This window comes from Camelina sativa, chromosome 16 (assembly GCF_030686135.1).
Source record: "Camelina sativa cultivar CO46 ecotype springtype chromosome 16, ASM3068613v1".
Classification (NCBI taxonomy): Eukaryota; Viridiplantae; Streptophyta; class Magnoliopsida; order Brassicales; family Brassicaceae; genus Camelina; species Camelina sativa.
This window is the reverse complement of record NC_141895.1, coordinates 15,687,673-15,703,396: the sequence shown is the minus strand read 5'-3', so window position 1 is coordinate 15,703,396 and position 15,724 is coordinate 15,687,673. Positions and strand designations below refer to the sequence as shown.

Here is a 15,724-nt window from a genome sequence, read left to right as displayed (position 1 = left end):
GTTGATGAGGATCATCCTGACAAGGTATGTCTTCTGAAAAGGTCTTTGTATGGTCTCAAGCAATCTCCTAGGCAGTGGAACTTGAGATTTGATGAGTTCATGAAGGGAATAGGCTATAGTAGGAGTGCTTATGACAGTTGCGTTTACTGGAGAAAACTGGATAATGGTGACTATGTTTATTTGCTGTTATACGTAGATGACATGTTAATAGCTTCAGTGAGTAAGTCGCATGTGGTTAAGTTAAAGAAACTTCTCAGTTTAGAATTTGACATGAAGGATCTAGGTGATGCTAAGAAGATATTGGGCATGGAGATTGTGAGAGATCGTGTTGCAGGTACTCTAGTTTTGTCTCAAGAAGGGTATGTGAAAAAAGTTTTGAAGACTTTTCACATGGATCAAGCTAAATCAGTGGAAACTCCCATGGGAGCTCATTTTAAGTTGAAGGCTGCCACTGATGTAGAATATGAGGAGCATTTTAATCGGATGAAAGCTGTTCCATATGCTAACACCGTTGGCAGTATCATGGACGCGATGATAGGCACTCAACCAGATCTCGCTTATCCGGTTGGTGTTATAAGCAGATTTATGGGTAAGCAACTTAAGAGCCATTGGGAGGCAGCTAAATGGGTCTTGAGGTACATAAGGGGGTCTGAGAAGAAGAGTTTGTGTTACAGGAAGAAAGAAGATTTTCTTTTGCGAGGATATTGTGACTCAGACCACGCTGGTGATAGCGGTTCAAGAAGGTCCACTATGGGTTATGTGTTTACGGTTGGAGGAAATACAATTAGCTGGAAGTTGAGACTCCAAAGAGTGGTGTCTCTTTCGTCAACGGAGGCTGAGTATATGGCTCTGACGGAGGCTGTAAAGGAAGCTATATGGCTTAAAGGTTTAGCTGCAGAGCTTGGTTTCTCTCAAGAGACTGTTGAGGTACATTCAGATTCTCAAAGTGCAATTGCATTGGCAAAGAACTCAGTACATCATGAGAGAACCAAGCATATCGACATCAGGTTGCATTTTATCAGAGATATTATTTCTGAAGGGCTGGTGAAGGTTGTTAAGATTGCTATAGAGTGCAATCCTGCTGATATTTTTACTAAGGTACTTCTAGTGGACAAGCTGGATGGAGCTCTTGAAATGCTCTGGGTTACAGATCATTGAGTGATGAAGCTCGAGAGAAGAGCGGTAAAGCTCAAAAGTGGAGCAGTAAAGCTCAAGAGTGAAGCGGTAAAGCTCAGAAGAATAACGGTGAAGTTCTTAAGGTGTGTGGTTAAACTTAGAAGTTGAGTGGTTAAGCTTATTACTGGATAAAGAGGATGTTAAGGAAGAGAATCTGAGTCAAGGTGGAGAATTGTGTGGTATATGACTCTGATTCTAGTTTAGAAGTTACTAAGTATGGTGAAGACTCTCGGTATATGAGAGGGTTACCATCAAGCTCTAAGAAGGCACGTGAGAAAGCGTGTGGACGATCGTAGTTTGTTATAACAAGGGTGGAGGGTAGTTTCGTCCTTATATACCTTCTTCGATTTTAATCTCTATCTTATCTCTAACCTTAGGTTGTTAAGGTGGTTAGATCTTAATCGGAGAGATTAGAGATTGAATCAAGTTGAGAGAGAGAAAGACCGAGAGCTTTGTAAAACGATTTTGGTGATTCATCGTACTAGTGGATTCCAAAGTGGTTTAACTCCAGCGAGACGTAGGGATCCGTCTAGGATCCTGAACTCGTAAATCATGGTGTCTCTTGTTTTCTCTTTTGTTTTTTCGTTTTCTTCATCATTCGTTTCTCTATTCAGTTTCTTGTAATCGATCGGTTCAGATCATAAAGTTTACAAGATAGAAACAGCTACTCATTTGCATGTCTTTCATAGAACAGAGAAGAGCATTAACTCTGTTTTTTAAAACAGAGCCAATGCAATGTTTTTTCGAGTTTTTCTAATAAACTAACCTCTTGTGCAGAGAATCTTTAATGGGTTTTTGTCCATATTTCCTCCAGGTGAAGCCGTCATTTGGGCGTGGAGTCGGGGAGTCGTCTCTGTAATTCTCTATACCCTTCATTCCACAAAACTTTCTGCAATGTTGTATGTGAGGATTCGTCAAAAATATAGAAGATGCTTGCATGGTAAGAGTTATAACATATAAAAATATTTGTTACTTCACTTTTGATTAGAATCTCATTTAGATTTTTGTTAAAAAACTTACTTCTTTGATGATCTTCGGGGCACAAGACCTGCCATGTTTTGAGAAGAAGACTCATGGTGTGGTGGAGGAATGGGAGAATCAACGAAAGATAGAGCAAGTGAGAACGAATCAAGAATGGTGTTGATCAGTTGTTCTGTCGAAACTGAGCTGATTTCACGGTAGAGTCTTGAGGTTGTTAGCGCATCCTTGGCCATGGAGTAGTGCTGCCACAGCCTTGTGATCAATGCTAGAAAACATTTTTGTTTGTTTGTTGTGTTTATGGAATATTCTTAGGTTAAGTTTTTCTTTCTTGTTTTGGCTTGTGCTGGTATAGAAAATAAAACTTCTTGGATAACATGAGATTTATATAGCCAGACCTACGTTACAATAGGTACGTCATAGTGTACGTCTTCCTGAACGGTCATAATATCTTACTATACTTTTTTCCAACGGTAATTAAAATATTTTAGTCTATACTGATATCTTTTACGACTAGGAGCCGGACGTTTTTAAACGTGTCTTCATACGTTAAAGACGTATTTAAACGTGTTATCATCTAGCATATGAGAAATTTATAATCAAAATGAAGTCAAAAATGTAGGCCCTGTGGAAAAGACCGGTTATTATTTTTTGTGATGCTGATGAACACTTAATATAGTAGTTTATCATTAATCTTACTAGTGGATTCATTGTTTCTTATCTCTTAATTGAGAGTGAAGCGATAAGAAATCTTATCACTGAATGTGTTTGGGAGAAATCTTATTAAATATACTGCTCTTTTTCCCGCCAATTTCTTTCTTCATTTGACTGCTGAAAACATGTTTATTTAAAAGCCAAGTAATGTCTCCAATTTCTCAATGTTTTATTGTTAAAACAAAATATCACATTGTTAAACCTAGCTTGTTTGGAATGGAAGGTAATTTTTTTTTTTTTGAATGAATCTAAAATTATATTCAACACAAAAAAATGTTCTGTTTACAATGAATGAATCTTTATATCAAATTAAGTTTGAAAAAAATCAAATAAAAAAGTCTGAAAGGTTGTAGAGTTTAGCTTCAGGAGCCAAACCAAATTTGTAACCCATCGGCAAATTTGGTTGAATCAAGTTGCATTGAGAGGAGTTTTTTGCGAACTAACCGGTCCAGAAACTGGATGAGTTGAACTAGAGAGCTTGACATATCGTCGTGTATGCGTTGATTATGTTCAAGCCAAAGAGTATGTAGTTGCTTGAAATACAAGTCTCAGAAGGAATATATGGTTATACACATTTATATGAAAAGTCTCATATTGGTTCGATTCAAGCTAAAGAGTGTGTACAGCTGCTTGAAAGACAAGTCTGGGAAGGAATACATGGCTATACAAGTTTATATGAAAAGTCTCATATTGGTTTGAGTCAAGCCAAAGAGTGTGTACAGTTGCTTGAAAGACAAGTCTGGGAAGGAATACATGGCTATACAAGTTTATATGAAAAGTCTCATATTGGTTTGAGTCAAGCCAAAGAGTGTGTACGTTCAATGGATGTTATTATTTTGCGGGGTTACTCAAATTATCATTATTCTGAAAAGTGGTTAGGCTATCATCTAGGTCGAGTCTAGGTGCTAGACGCTCATGTGGTGCATAGAGGATCGCTGTAACGACTCGGTACGCGCGCGGTACTTGTAGCAGTACGTGTAGCAGTACGGTAGCGGTAAGTGTAATGATACGCAAACGGTACATATGGTAGAACACGTAGCGACGAACGGTGGTACAGTCGGATACTGGCCATGGGTTCGATAGGTTAAGGGGATCCGAATGAGAATGGAGAGTGAAACTACCGAAGTAACAATAGTGAACAGATGTTTGAATTGAAGAAAACGAATCCCAAGTTTACAGTGAATAATGATGCATATAAGTTTCTGGATGAAAATGGGATAGTAGAGTGTCTAGTGTAAGTGACAGTACGAGTGACAGTGAAGTGGGAACTGTCGTATAAATGGCCTGGGGACTCGGAAATTCTTGCGAAAGATTTAGACCGACTCACGGAAAAGGAAACTCGAGAGAAATGGAAACTCGCGGAAAAGGCAATCCGGGTAGGATAAGGATAGTTGCGAAAAATAAGGAAACTTAAGGTGCGATAAGGCTTATCATTTTTGGGAAGCCCAAAGCGGTTTAGTCGACCCTATAAATAGATTGATAACCCTAAGCTCTCGAGAGAGCACCACATAAGCATCCTTAAGCCGCCGCTAGAGAAAGAGAGAGAGATCCATCAAGCCTAAACAGAGAGATCCTAAGAGTCATAGTCGAAGGAGAGATCGGTAAGTTATCCTCCAACCTTAGTCCGTCGATGGTTTTACGATCTTAACATCGGATGGTAATGATACAAGACCGAATCGGGGGACTGTACATATAAGAGAAAAACCGAGAGTTAGCACCTAGGGTCGAATCCGAAGGTAAGTGCGTGACTGTGGCCGAGTTCTTTGGTCGATCTCTTGATCGATGGTTTATTTAGTCTTGATTGCTTGCTTGTCTTGGTTAATGTTTTTATTGCAAAAAATTGATGGTTGGTCTAAATGATTTGGACAACTATCCTATGGGTTATTTGACATACATGACTTGATTGAATTAGACCTATGTCGGATTGAGATTATTGAACTGAGTCTAGTGAAATAAGATGACCGCTTACGCCTCCTTTCATGGTCGCAGGAAAAGAATGGTCAGAGGATCTGGATTTAAGTGGCTGACCAGCTCATGTGATGAAGGCAAGGAAGGGAGAGGATGGTGGCTTTGGGTAGTTTTACTTTCGGTCTAGTATTTTTAAAACGGTGTAATAGCTTATTTGCATGACTCTCATTGTACTAGAACTTCATATAGAATTTGGATGCATGTTTACGTTTAATTTAACCCGTTTTTACTTAATCACTGGCGCATATTGTTGAATGAATGAAATAAAAATTAATAGGCCCTAAATTTAATATCGGATAAGTACAGGTTGGTACGGGATTTTAGGGTCGGGATCTTACAATCACCCTCGACCACCTAAAATCACGTCAGTCTTGTTTTAATGTATTAGCTTTCAATTTCCAGCTATATATATTTACTTTTATAAGTTTTATGTTCATATACATAGTTATAAACGTTTTTTATGTTGTTTGATATGAATTAATAAATCTTTTTGTCCAATTTTTCTTACGATTTAATATTTTTATGATTGTAATAGATAATTTTATATTTTTGTAATTTATAGTATCATATTTATAATGTTTTATTGTGTAACGCGTCAACGGTCTAAAATCCTAGGCTCCAACAACCAGCTAATATCATTTTGGCATTTACAGACTAGAGCTTTCTTGCATATTGCAAATTATCCATTTCAATCATTAAAATTTTGAAATGTACTCATAATTACCTAACTAACATTTATCTACTAAAAGAGAATACATCATCCACTCAATCTAAGGTAACGTCTCTCCAAGATGAATTGATAACATGCAGCAACGTTGATGGTGTTTGGAATGAGAAGAGAATGAGTTAGGTAGAACCTTAGAAGCTGGAAACAATTTCGGACCAGTTCTTTGGGTTTGGGTATCAAGCTATTCTAAAGGTTTTGATCGTCCTTTAATTATGAGGTAGATGCATTAGGATGGACAGTGTTCTACATACACAATCTTAAAGTATTTTTTTTAAAGAAAAAAAAAAGAAAAAAGGAAAAAAAAAAATCCAAACATCTTTAACCTTTAAGGTTTGGCTCGCCCTTTATTCGAACCAGAAGTTTGGAATTGGACAATCCAACAGATTCATGGGTTTGGTTGAGTACATTGTTATTAGATATATAATTAGAGACTAATTTGGTAATTTATACATTGAACTTAAATCCAACGGAAAACTGGTTAGTACAATGGCTTCTCGAATGATAGGCATATGATGGCTCGACGATTCTCTAGCCGCTTTGATGCAAAACTCATTCATCGACGTGGGATATTTGGCTCAATACGACTATAATTAGCGATGGTGAGGCTTGTGAAAATGCTTTGAACGATCGTGCCGGTAATGATGATGAGCTTGCTCGTAGGAACACAAACTTGTTGAAGTTTTGCAAAGACGCTCTTCTCATTAACACTATTTTAACTTCCTAAATTTAAGTTTGTTGTCGATTAATTATATATATATATATATATATATATATATATATATATATATATATATACTTGTTCACTTGTTATACCTTTCTTAAAAAAAATGACTCGTTGATTTGTACTGGGTGTAAATACATTTCAAAAACAAGTTTTTGGAAATTTTGGATGATCATATATATATATATATATAGTTCTTACAATAAAGATGCGAATTTTTTTGTGACATTCCCCTAGTAGTGACGACTAAATGTAATCAAATTGTGTATTTTCTTTTCCCTCCTCCAAGTAAAATACAATTAAAAAAAATGTGATAACATACATTCCTTGATATAGGATATAAGAGTTGATATATTATAAAAACATCAAAAATATGTAAACAAATAGATAACTAAATTGGTAAACGATGAAAAAACTGATTTTCCAGTTTTCCACGTTTCCAATACAAAAAAACCTTAATCACTATAGTACAGATATTGGATGAAATAGCTTCGGCATATGTTAGGCGAAATGTTTGTAGCAAAATATTGCGACAATTAGTTACTAATTAGTGGAAAAAAATAAAATTAAAGATTTAGTAGCAAATTTGTGGTAATTTGTAATAATTAGTGACACTATTAGATATAAAAAAAGTTTGTGAAAAATAGCTACCGATAAACGACCATATTTTTGTGACAATTCTAATCACTATTTATGACCGTAAATAATTTTGTATTACTTATTGTACAAATTAATTGTTAGGTAATTAGCTACGCTTAAGTAGCAATATTTTTGTAACAAATATACCCACCAGTGAATCGTAACTTAATTTGTATATATATATATGATTTAGTACCAATTATTTTTGTGGTAATTAACTACAGATAAATAACAATATACGTGTAACAAATATATTTATATAATAATAAAATTTGTAGTAATTAGTTTCAATAATTCTCACAAATTAACGTAGCAATACTGATAGTAACCAAAATTTAAAAAAACAACCATGAAGGAAACTTGTAATTACACTACAAAAAGGTGTAGTGATATTAGAATTATAAGATCATTTATAATGACGTTAACTTCAATACTTGCATCGCTATACAAACCAACTCAAAATCTTAACATTATTTTTTTTTTACATTTTGTGAAAATAACGGTAAAAGTAGATATGTGATTTTGCCATATTGTAATATGTTAGCTAACATACTAATCAATTCGGTTATTTTTTCTTTTAGTTATCAATGGCAGTGATATGATGAGTTCATCGTTGTTTTGATGAAACTCCAAAATTGTCTAAAAATATTGGTGAAAGTCGGGAAAATAATTTTTTTACTAATTTAAGAAATGATAAATAAAATAATAACCAGTAATATTACTAAAGTTCATGATGATTTAATTTTGACTACCACATAACTATATGCTTACAAATTAATTAGAATTAGAATTAATTCATCAAGTATTTTTCGATTCATTTATATTTTATATTCATAAAAGTAATAATTTTTTTTGTTTGTTAAAAATGCTAATTATTATAATTTACAAGTATATCTCAAATAAATAAATAAAACATGTTAACTAAGGAGGTCATTTATTTAATATATTACATAATCCTAATCTATGGTTTTTTTTTTTTGTAAAAAAGAAGTATATTAACACAAAGGAAAAAAAACACAAAGTTTCCCTTTTTGGGTTTAAAACCTTCTTTCTCAACTAGTGTCTTTCAATAGTATTGCAATAGAACCTCGGACCGGAAAACACTTTCTCTTTAGTCGATTCTAACCGCTTTTTACTGCTTTGTGCTACTTTTAGTTCAAATCTCCTAAAGTTTTTAGGGTTTGCGCAGCTTGTTCTTAATCTCTAGTTTTGGACTTTGAAATTCGTCGAATATGTTTCTTATCCTTCCTTGTATCCCATCTACTCTTCTTAGGAGTCTTTTCTATTCGCCTAAAAGCTTGTACTCATGTTGTCAGCTATGGATAAAGCGTTTATGGCGATGTCTCTTTTGTCATGTGGATAAAGCTTGTACCATTTCAGATGCCAGATCTACCAAAATTCATGTCGATGGAAAGAAATGATATCAGTTTTGTTGGGAGAACGCTCAACCCAGCTTGTCAACCAATGAAGAATCTAATCAGAGATATGCCTAGAAAGCAAAAACTGGGAAGGATGAGAGGAAGAAATGAAGAAGAAGAAGAAGAAGAAGATCTACCATTTCAGATGCCAGATCTACCAAAATTCATGTCGATGGAAAGAAATGCTATCAGTCTTGTTGAGAGAACGCTCAACCCAGCTTGTCAACCAATGAAGAATCTAATCAGAGATATGCCTAGAAAATAGCAAAAACTGGGAAGGATGAGAGGAGTTGCTCTATCCAACGAGAAGTTCCAGTTTATTTTCGATTCTGAGCATGATTTACAGGAAATCCTAGCAAAGGGATCTCATACTTATAACGATTGGTCGATAGTTGTAGCTAGGTGGTATGAGGATCCCCCGACTAACTATCTGCAATTTATCCCAATCTGGGTTCAAATCTGGAATCTACCGGTCAATTTCTACACTACAAAAGCTATCACAGATCTAGGTGAGCTCCTGGGTGAAGTTATAGAAGTTGCTTTTGATCCAACCAAAGAGTAAAAATTCTATTTGATGTGGCAAGGCCCCTCCACCAATCAAAAGTTCTGAATCTGCCTGATGGAGGTACCACAACTGTAAGGTTCAAATATGCAAAGATTCAGAATTGGTGCTATGAATGCTAGAGGCTTACACATGAGAACACTTTTTGTCCGTTGTTGATCAAGAGGACTGAAGCTGCAGCTGATGCAAAAAGAACAGGTACTACCATCCCAAAATCAGTCAAAGTGCCCTTCATTAAAGAGTTGGACCCTCTGTTCAGAGTCTTAAGAGAGGATCAGGTGGGTGTTGACCCAATCACTAGAAGACAAAGGATTGATCATAATGTGCAGGAAGGTATGCGACAACATCTTGTGGTTAACAACAATGAAGTCCTACATGTAAAAACTGCAAGAATTAAGAAATCAATCAGTGAAGTGGAGAAAGATCCAATTGCTAGTAAGTCAATCCTAAAACTAGAATTTGTTCCTATTGTCCATCAGAATGTTAACAAAGACAAAGGTCTGGTCTTTGACTTCTCCTAGTCTGTGCATTCTTCGGGTCTTTAGAGAGATAAGTTCAAGTTCCAAAATTGATGGCATCAGCAATAAAAGCTCACCCTAATAGGAACTGGTTAATGAATGAGGATCAGTTTTCCCCTTTTGAAGAATCGGGTTCTTTCCTTGCTTTGTCTTAGCCTTTTCAAGATAGTGCAACGGTTTATAGGACTGGTTTCTATGAAGCTGGTTCTTCCGGCACTAGCTCCAAAAGAGGTAAGCCAAGGAAACATCCCCCTTAAAGTATCAGAGAAAGATGAAAACAAAGCTGCAGGCTTTACTGGTGGGGATCAAAACATTCAAATGAGATTAGTAATTGGAGTCCAAGAAAAGAGAAAAGCATTCTATGGGGGTAGCAGTGCTGCAAAGTCGACTAAGCTGAACCCTAAAGAGGTGGTCCCAAAAGAGGGACCACCCCATGGTTAATGAGCATAATTAGTTGGAATTGTCAAGCCTTGGGACGGTCTCAAGACTTGACAATTCAACGTCTCAAGGATTTGCGTAAAAAAACATTTCTTTGAGATTCTGTTTTTAATGGATACTATGCAAAGTAGAGATAGTTTGTCTGATGACAGTGTTTATTAGGATATGATAGACTGAATACGGTGGATCCTTTTGGAAAATGTGGAGGTTTAGCTCTCTTTTGGAAGAACAGTGTTCAGTTGGACTTCAAGTATTTTAACAAAAATCTGATTGATGTCCAGGTCCAGTTTGGACCATCGAATATCTTTTTATCTTACGTTTACGGGGATCCTGACACTAGTAAGAGGGGAGCTGTATGGGAAAGAATCAATCATATTGGTGTTACCAGAAGTGATAGATGGTGTATGCTAGGGGATTTTAACGCTATCATTCACAATGGTGAAAAGATTGGAGGCCCCAGATGGTCCGATAATTTCTTTAGGCCTTTCTCTGATATGTTTGATACTTGTGGTATGGTGGAGCTGGCTAGTTCTGGTAATATGCTTACTTGGACTGGGAGAAGAGGCGACCACTGGATTCAGGGTCATCTTGATAGAGTTTTTGGGAATAAAGCTTGGTCTGATCAATTCCCTGCTGCTAATCAAAGTTTTTTTTGGACATGAGGGGTTCTGATCACAGACCAATATTATTAACTTTTTTAGCTTCCCAAGACTCTTATAAAGGGCATTTCCATTTTGATAGACGTTTCCTTCTCAAACCTGAGGTAAAAAAGCTATATCAAAAGCATGGAAACCATTTAATAGAAGTGTTGGTTTCAAAGTCTCTCAAAGGTTAAGAGATTGCAGAAAATCTCTCAGTGTCTAGAAAGAGAAGAATAGTTTGAACTCTCTGGATAAGATTCATCATTTGGAGAATGTTTTGGAGAAATGGCAGTCTGACAGATGGCCCAATCCATATCAAATCCACATTCTAAAAGGTGAACTATCAAAGGATTATAGAGCGGAGGAAGACTTTTCGCGGCAAAAAAGCAGGCAAAAATGGTTAAGATCAGGGAATCGTAACTCGAGATTCTTTCATGGTTCAGTGTAAGGTAACAGAGCAAGGATTAAGATTGAAAAACTGATAGATATGAATGGTGTTGCACAAAGATCAGACTATTTTAATATCCTGTTCAAATCGTCCAACCCTTCCTCCTTTCAGGAATGGTTATCTGATTTTCACCAGAAGGTATATCAGTCCATGAATGAAGGGTTAATTGAAAAAATGGCTGCCGAGGAAATTAATAGAGTCGTCTTCTCCATCAATGCAGCGAGTGCACCGGGACCTGATGGGATGTCAGCAGATTTTTCCAGCAGTATTGGGACACAGTGGGTCCTCACCTTTTCCTTTGCCAAAAATCCATCACCCTTCAGAGATGAAAGACATGTACAAGATTATCTCAAACATCTTAGTAAAAAGACTCCAGCCTCTGTTCCCACACATTGTGTGAATAAATCAATCTGCTTTTGTCCATGAAAGATTGATATCTGATAATATTCTGGTGGCGCATGAAGCAGTGCATAGTCTTAGTGGACGCCAAACTACATCTGATAATTTAATGTCAATAAAGACTGACATGTCTAAGGCTTAAGATAGGGTTGAGTAGAGCTACTTAAGATCCCTATTAGCAGCTTTAGGATTTCATAACCGGTGGATAGAATGGGTCATGAGTTGTGTCTGCTATGTTACGTACTCTGTTCTTATCAACGATCAACCTTTTGGTCTGATTACTCCCCAACGTGGTATTCGCCAAAGTGATCCCCTATCACATTTCCTCCTTGATCTTTGCACATAAGGTCTGACTCATCTTCTCAATAAATCTCAAAGATAAGGAATGATAGAGGTGATCAAGTTTGATGATCAAGGTCCAGAAATTCATATTTTACTCTTTGATGATCAAAATTTCATCTCTTAAGCGATATCAAGGATCGAGTAAAAGGTAAACTTTCTGGTTGGTACAACAAGTCTCTATCTTAGGGCAGTAAGGAAGTCTTGCTAAATTCTGTAGCTTTGGCAATGCCTGTTTTTCTCATGACTTGTTTCAAGCTCCCCAAAACATCTTGTTCAAACCTTGCAAGTGTGATGGCTGATTTCTGGGGGAATAATGTTGAACACTCAAACAAGATCCATTGGCTGCAGAGTTGGGAGAAGCTATGTCTTCCAAAAGATCAAGGTTGGATGGGTTTTAGAGACATTGGAACGTTTAACCAAGCTTTGTTATCTAAACAAGCTTGGAGAATCCTCCACTTCCCCGATTGTCTCTTTGCGAAGGTGATGAAGAGTAAGTACTTCCCTTCCTCTGATTTTCTAAATCAAAACTGGGAGCTTGCCTATCCATTGCTTGGAGAAGCATTTTGCATGGAAGGATTTACTGGTGAAAGGCCTAAAAAAAATATTGGAAACGGTAAATCCATCAGAGTTTGGATGGACAACTGGATTGAAGATGGAGAAATAATGCCCCATGGAGGAAAAATAGCTTTTTCAAACCTAATCTCAGAGTGTATCATTTGATTGACAGAAGAAGAAGAAAATGGGATCCACGTAAACTATTTGAACATTTTCTTCCGTGTGACTTTCAAAGAATCACCAAAATCAAGCTAGTAATTGATCATGAAGATTACTACACCTCGCGCTACAACAAAAGTGGAGACTTTTCGGTTAAATCTGCATATTGGTTAGCCTCTCAGTCAACCAACATATCTATCAGAACTCAAGCAAATCAACTTCCATCTACAAACTCGTTGAAAGAACAAGTTTGGCAGATCCCGACTGATCCTAAACTGAAAGTATTCCTATAAAAGGACTTTTCTGGAGCCTTACCGGTAGCTACAACCCTAAATGGTCGGGAAGATGTCCTATATGTGGTTTCGAAGGAGAGTTCATTAATCATGTGCTTTTTGTTTGTCCCGTGGCTAGACAAACTTGGGCTATTGCAGGCATTCCTTCTCCAGAGTTTGGTTTTCATAATGGATCAGTTTTCTCAAACATCTACTTCCTTCTAGCAAACTAGGATAACATATTCTGGTCAGAAGACATAAGAAAGACCTTTCCTTGGGTCTTGTGGTGGTTGTGGAAAAACAAGAACCAGGTTGCGTTTGAAGGTCAAGGTTTTTCACCTATTGACTAAGCTCAGAAAGCGAAAGATGACTGGTTTGAGTGGGTAGAAGCTCAAAGAATCGATGAGGAGAATGCATCACCTCAAGTTACCCCTCAACTTCGTGGAGGAGGGAATCTTGCGAGAGATGTCAATCAAGAAGGTAAGCAATGGTTACCTCCACCTACAGGTTGGCTTAAGTGCAACATAGGTAATTCATGGTCCAAAAGAAATAAACTAGCTGGTGGTGCTTGGGTCTTGAGAGACCATGAGGGTGTCGTTTTACTCCATAGTAGACGGAATTTCAAGAGAGTAGCTGACCAAAGAGAAGCTTAGTTTATATATCTCATTTGGGCCATAGAGAGTATGAGAAGTCACAAAATAGAGAAGGTGGTTTTTGCTCTTCAGGAAACCTTCCTCTTCAATGCCATATCTAGACCGGCTGTTTGGCCGTCCTTCAAATATGAGGCAATGGAAGCCTTATCTGCACTACAACCGATCAAAAATTGGAGAATGTTTTTGGAAAATTTAATCTCAAACAGGGGTGCTCTCTTAATAGCAACACGTATTACAAGTGACTGCAGGTTACAATCGTATGTTGCCTCAAATCACCATGCTTGGCTTCATCAAGTGTTCCTAGATGAAACAGCTCCTCCCTCTATTTGTTTTTGACTTTTTTGTGTTTGGCCCATATCGAGAAGCTCATTTTTTGTATAGACCCCCGTTGTCCAAAAGGGGCATAGGCTCTAAGTTCAAATCTTGTAGAGTTCAGGTGCATAAGTATCTTCTCTTATGACTGAAAAGGTTGTAAGGAAATCTCCAACCCCACTCTATTTTAGAGTCAAAACTCTATTATAGAGCAACATTTGCTTCAACCCTACCCTATATTTTACTCTAAATTAGAGAAAATGATAGGATTGCTCTATATATAGAGCAATTCTATTCTAACCTCTATTTTTTTGCACTAACTATATTTTAGAGTTGAAAATAAAATAGTACATTAGAGGAAAACAATGCTTTATTTTAGAGTTACTCTATTTTAGAGAAAAAAGTAGAGATATACATTGGAGATATACATTGGAGATGGTCTAACTAATATGCAAATATAACATCAGTTGACCAAAAAAAAACACAAACGAAAAACAATATCTTTTGTTTTTGTTTTCTGGCTTTGTATACCAGAAAAATAATCTTTTGACGGCAATTGTGTGGCCAGGGAGGGGCTTACCTGAGTGAGACTCTTGATTTCTCTCTTCTTCTTCTTCCTCTTCACCTTCACATCACTATGTGCTTCTCTCTCTCTCCTTTTTCTCTTCTTCCAAAAAGAGTTTATACCAATCTCTCGTCTCCGCAATTTCAGAGTCTGTATACTTTCAAAATTCTTTGTTCGAATCAATCGAATGGTGGATTGATTTAGTGGGATTACTTTGCCTCATTAGCAATGACTTCTGCTGCTTCCATGTCTGGTGCGTTTTCTTCTCTTTTTTACTTTTGTTTCATCGCTTTTCTATTATCCGAATCGGATTCAAGAGCAATTATGTGTTGTGTCTAAAGATAATTTCCCCCTTAGGACTGTAAATTTTATTAGCTATCCAATTCAATTTGGGAAAGCTTCTTGTTTTGTGTATGTGTGCGAGGGAGAAAGTTTGAATTTTGAGATGATTACAGACTAGTGCTTCTTTGAGTAAGTTCATGTGCCAACTCAACTAAACATATCCTACCTTTGTTGTTGAGGACCAACGTTTTGTATTACTAGTTAAGGAACCTAGCTTTGACTTCATGAATCTATTTTTATCCTTTTTGGCTGGTTCTGTTTTGGGTTTACTGATTTGATTATGTGTGTGTGCAATGCATTATCTGTGGATAGTGTGAACGTATGTAATCTAACCAAAGGAGACGGGAATGCAAGAAGCGATTGCAATGCTCTCTCCTGTGCTTGGAAAGCTCCAAGAACGTTAACTGGGTTTCTAGCTAGCACTGCTCATCCACCTGTTTGTTCTTTGTATTCATGCGGCAGAAATGGAAGAACGAGCAGAATGAAATCATCTGTAAGTATAGTAAAAAGGATTATCTTTGAATGTATATGCTCCAGAACTGTGTCTTCAACTGTATTTTTGCATGATCACCTAGTTCATGTTACCATTTGGCAGTATTTGCTATTTGTTTTGAGGTTCCTTATGGTAACTCCTTTGGATAATGTAGTGCGCCTGGCAGAGGTATCAATATGAAGTCCAAATCATCTTGTGGAAGTCATAAAAGATGGGAACTGTATTGCATATCAGCTGAATCTTCTGGTGCATCCGATGATGTGATAGTGGATTAGTCGAATCCACGAAAGAGAGAGCAAGTGAGGAAGAATCAAGAAAAGGCAGATATCAATTTTCATTTCATTTTTTATATCCTTTTGAGACAATAGAAAGAAAGACAAAATTTCTTAGAAAGTGTTGACAGTTGAATAACTTGAATGATCTATCAAAGATTTAAGAGACTAGAGATGTCGTTATTGTTGGCAATTATGAATATTATGTGTGAACTTAAATTTTACACATACAAACATGGGATGGTTTGATACGGAAACATGACATAGATAAAACATATTAAGTCGAAAGAAGTTGATAAACGAAATTTCAAACATACAAGCAGGGGATGGTTTAATCATTAATCAAGACAAATCAACCGGTTTGAGTTCGATCAATGTCCAAAAATCAAGTATGATAAACTGATCGAACCCA

At 36.7% G+C, this 15,724-nt stretch overlaps 1 long non-coding RNA gene across 1 annotated transcript; it reads left to right on the top strand.

Moving 5' to 3' along the window:
* Window positions 1-14,125: 14,125 nt before the first annotated feature.
* On the top strand, window positions 14,126-15,483 carry LOC104750441 (uncharacterized). The gene is made up of 3 exons (XR_761618.2): window positions 14,126-14,458; window positions 14,860-15,040; window positions 15,195-15,483. It is a non-coding gene; the product is annotated as an uncharacterized LOC104750441 (long non-coding RNA).
* The last annotated feature ends 241 nt before the right edge of the window (window positions 15,484-15,724 follow it).